Here is a 5273-nt window from a genome sequence, read left to right as displayed (position 1 = left end):
CACCCCCGAGACATATGCTATCCGCAGGCAGTGCGGCCCGACGTGGTGCTCATTGCAGAGGCGGTTCTCAGCCCATCAAAAGCCCAGGCTTTCTTCAGCCGTATGGGCCGCGAGGTGAACAACAATGCCCGGGCCCCTTCACTTCAAAAGCGGCGATCAGGGGAAAGGCTCCCCTAGAGAATTTTTTTTTTTTCCTCCTCTGCCTTTCATTCCAGGTTTAAAAAAAAAAAAAAAAAAGGCATCAGCAACTCCAGGGCCCGGGCGAGCCTAATGCCCTTTGATGGGGATTGAATTCATTATCTCCAATAACACAATTGTGCTTGGCCAACGAAAAGAGCAAAGCGGGGCTCTATCCCGCCCGAGGGGCCCGGCCGGGCGGGGCGGGCCAGCGAGGCGCGCTCCTGGGACCCGCTCCGAGGCGCAGTTGCAGCGGGCCCGGCCGGGATGCGACACCCCCGGCGCGCGGGGGCGCGGGCCCTCCAGGAGGCTGCAGGACCCGATGGCGCCGCCCGCGGAGGCAGCGGGGAGGGGGTGGGGCGGCTCTCGGGCTTGATTTATTTTTCGTGTCTCCCTTTGCAGCCATGCCCCGAGGGCTGGGTGTTTACTCTCTTCCCTCCCGGCCTCCAGCTGTGAAGTAGCGGGGCCCCCCGCTCGCCCGCCAGAAAGGACGCCCTGCGCCCATGGCTGAGCGCGAAGGGCTCTCAGCATCCTGGCAGCGCAGCCCGACCCCCTGGAGTCCTGGGCTCCAAGCCAGCTATAATCGCAACGCAGCACTGATAAACCCGGCTTTAAAAAGCCCCTGTCCTGGAGCCCGCTCCGCTCAGGCTTTCACAGCAGCCACCTGCATTAATTGCAGAACCGCACCAGGAGCCTGAGCCCCGACGGCCGGACACCACGTCCGGTACCCAGGCGCCAGGCCCCAGCCCGGAACTTGAGGTGCTGTACCTTCGCTTCCGGTCGGGTGGACACTGCCCGGGACCCCTACCTCCACGCGAGCGCCTCCTCCCGGCTTCCTCTGCCATCTTTGCCCTTTCAGTTTCCTCCGGGCCCTGCGGTCCTGAGTGGACGCAGGTGAAAACAGGGGCTAAAACGGGTACTGTTAGGTACCTTGATTTCAGGTGTGTGTGCATGCGTGTGCGTGCGTGTGCGTGTATACATTTCCCTAAGAAGCAAGATCAAAGAAGACTTCTGTAAGTGTCTAAAATTTGAGTCATTTCATTGCTAGGCGTACTTTCTACGCAACCCTATTTCCCCTGTCTCTCATTATTGTGGACAGTATGTGTTGCAGTTTTATTTCAATCAGATAACGAATAATAAAGAAAATAGAAACTTTTGTGCGTGTGTGTGAGAATACATAAAATGCTCTATGGTAGTAACCATGGGTTAGGATTAGTCATCCCTCGCCGATTAGTCATGGCTATCCCAATCTTGAAGCTTTCCCTCCACTTTTCTCTTCAGGGCATTAGAGCCAGCACACATATACTATAGGCTTTTCTGGTGGCTCAGACCCGTAAAGAATCCATCTACAATGCAGGAGAACCAGGTTCAATCCCTGGGTCTGGAAGATCCTCTGGAAAAGGGAATGGCTACCCACTCCAGTATTCTTGCCTGGAGAATTTCATGGACAGAGGAGCCTGGTGGCTACAGTCCCTGGGGTTGCAAAGAGTTGGACTAAGCAACTAGAATAATAGATATCAATAGGTAGATAGTTAGATATGTGTATGTCTCCATACACACAGATATAGGATGTGTGTATGGAGACACACACGATTAGATATGCGGATTTAGAAGAGCATACAGAAGATCCTTCTGTTCCTATGACTGTCCCCTAAGCATGAAAGCAATAAATTAAGTGATCTGTTGATTTGGGGGCAAACCAAGAAAAGCATTTCAGATGTAAGACTTTCAGCTAGGTATTATTCTCATCAAGAGATACAGGATATTTTTTAGCTTTTCTTAAAAAAAATTATTTTTAATTGAAAGATGATTGCTTTACAATATTCATTGGTTTCTGCCATACATCAACAGAGATACAGGAATTTTGTTATTTATTCCCTTCAGCATTAAGTGGTGAAAACTTTACACATTTATCCCAAGAAACTTGGACCAGTTCCCCCAGTTTTTAGGCCTAGGAATCTGGGGGAGGTGGAGGAGAAAAATCTATTGTGATAGGTAATGTTAAGGAGATGACTTCAGTTCTTTCTTCCTTCATTTTCTTTTCTTTTGTTTTTTTCTCTCCTCTTTTTGTCTTACACAGTAACATCCTGAATACAGCTTACATTAAAACATGTACTTACTTTTATGAAGACTTTATGGTTTTCATTTACATCAAAAAGGATGTAAAACATTGACTTGCAGATATTCTGGATCTCTAATAAAGAGGTCTATGGGTAACACTAATCTTTAGATGAGTTATCAAACTCCAAATCTGTATTACAAATTGTCAAGGAATGAATGACTTCTCCCCTGCACCCTACCCCACATTTTATTAACTTATTAAAGAATGGATCTGAATCTTGGTGAACTAGATATTTACAGTGTGGTGTTATTTAAGTCACCTTTTATAGAGTCTCTTTTGTAACATCAAGTAGAGGTTTCATCTTCGTCCTCAATATGACATGCTAGTCCACACCTGGAGGACTGCTGTGCTTCCTTTGCTCATTACCACGTGTTTAGAAATACTGGGGAGAGAAAGGTATTTATACTGGCTAAGGATGGCAGTGCCTTAGATTTTACAGATTAACAATTTGAGTAAGAGTTTAACATAGCATGCATGACCAGAATAAGTTATATGTAGGTATAGCTATTTGGTGGAGAAGGCAATGGCACCCCACTCCAGTACTCCTGCCTGGAAAATCCCATGGACGGAGGAGCCTGGTAGGCTGCAGTCCATGGGGTTGCTGAGGGTCGGACACGACCGAGCGACTTCACTTTCACTTTTCACTTGCATGCATTGGAGAAGGAAATGGCAACCCACTCCAGTGTTCTTGCCTGGAGAATCCCAGGGACGGGGGAGCCTGGTGGGCTGCCATTTATGGGGTCGCACAGAGTCGGACATGACTGAAGTGACTTAGCAGCAGCAGCATAGCTATCTGGGAATTAATTTTTACAACATTTTGAGGACTTCAGAGTAAACACATTCTGGACTCAATGTAAGAACTATTCTGTGAGTAACAATGTGTTCAAAATAACCACCAAAAAAGCTTTAATTCCGACATATAAAGAATTATATGACTTCAGGTGAGCAGGGTGCCATAGGATGGATGAATTACTAAATAAAAAATATCATGATTTTCATGTAGATATCTTCTATCATGAAGCAAAATTAGGAGGGAAGGAAATGTAAAGCATTTCAGTAGAAGTGAGAATTCAATGTTACCTAAAGTGCAACCCCAGAGCATATTTTAGCCCAGAGATTCACTGCCTGGGACTCCAGTACATGGTAAGAGGAAAGATGGATTTACTGTTTTCTATTCTACGCACCTGTGAGTTTACTCCCCTCAGAGTTTTCCCAAATCAAGTCCAGAATATATTTAAATGTAAGAACTGAAGAACTTCCACTTCTTGAGTTTATCAGTGTATTGGAGAAGCACTATATTTCAATGCAAGACATCTTGCCAACAGAATATTTTCTCTGATATTTTCGACTTACATTTTAAATGAGCTTCTTGGAAGATCCATTTTCATTCAGCCTTAAACCTTTTCAGATACTTGGATATTTATGTCTCTATTTATGTAACCAATCTATACACATTTACTTTCTCTAATTCTCGCCTAAGATTGGTCCAAATAAAGTGTCCCAGGTGAGAAAGCACCTTTAACAAGTATGAGCATTTGACTTTCTATTCTTAATACTGAAAGGGGAAAAATAAAGTTAAACCTCAGCAATTCCTTTCAATTATACCGGCATTATAAACAGGAAACTTGGTCCATTTGTGAATGCCATCCAAATCATGCAGCTACATCATGCAGCTTCTTCATCTTTATGTATGACTATTGTAAGAAGTAGGCTTCCTGGTGGCTCAGTGGTAAAGAATCTGCCAATGCATGAGACATGGACTCAGTCCCTGGGTCAGGAATATCCCTGGAGAAGGAAACAGCAACCCACTCCAGTATTCTTGCCTGGGAAATCCCATGGACAGAGGAGCCTGGCGGGCTACGGTCCGTGGGGTTGCAAAAGAATTGGACACGACTTAGCAACTAAATAACAACAAATTGTAAGAGGTAAAAGAACTTCAGTTTCTCAAAACGTGTTAAGTTCTTAATTTATAAGAACAAAATCAAGAAACCAATCTGGAGGTTGGTTCATTTAAAAGAAATACTGTTCCTCGGACTAGAGAAAGTTTAGAGTATTTGTTAATCTGTGGTACACAGATTTACATGTGACCTACCAGGAATATATTATGTCAGAGTTTTCTTTAATAAAGACACTGAGGAAGTTCATTATTAAACTTCTAAAGAGAAGTTAAACTTTTAAATTTCACTTTCAGAGAATCCAGATTCTAGATTCCCAAGGCTCTGAAGGATTCACCACTTTCTCTACAGTGACCACTGCTCCATGCTTTGCCAAGAATTAACACTCCAGACTATACGTGTCTCTCAAGTTACAACATCTCTACTGAGTCAGGCAATTAGAAACGAGATACTTATTGAATTTGACTGATAATTCACTTTGGAAGTATAATCATAGTAAGAACAGATTGAGGGTTAAGTAGGGAGGAAAAAAATGAGAAATGAAAAATGATTTCTACTACATTCCACTCACCTCCATCATCTTATAAAATAGAATAGTGAAAGGGAAAATTGGAATTGTAATAAAAGTGAAAGGTTTTAAGGCCTGTGATGACTCAAAAAGTAACAGTAAGAAGTTGTGTAATAATATTATTATCTATATAAATGTATTGAATGCAAAATTCCAATGATACCATCTTCTCCCAAGTTGTCTGTTGGTTTCTGAGATGGACAAGTTCTACCCAATTCTTGTTTCATATGGTATAACAAGTTACAGTGTTGGGTTTTATTTAAGTCTCTGGATTTGGTATAATCTTAAAAATATTTACATAGCCTTCTTAAATGAAGTGGGGTCTGCCTTTTTTTCAGGATATATTTAAAATCTCACATTCACTTAGAGTTGTTATCAGATGATGTGGTTTGTGAGAAAACCTTAGATTTTAATAATAAGCAGAAATTTACAGAGTACCATAGACCTTTTTCTTTTAGCCTTATCTTCAGCAACAGAGAGCATGATATAGTAGCCAGTGTCCAACCTGAAA

Source organism: Bison bison, unplaced genomic scaffold (assembly GCF_000754665.1).
Source record: "Bison bison bison isolate TAMUID 2011002044 unplaced genomic scaffold, Bison_UMD1.0 scf7180017864041, whole genome shotgun sequence".
NCBI lineage: Eukaryota > Metazoa > Chordata > Mammalia > Artiodactyla > Bovidae > Bison > Bison bison.
Note: the sequence above shows the minus strand (reverse complement) of the source record.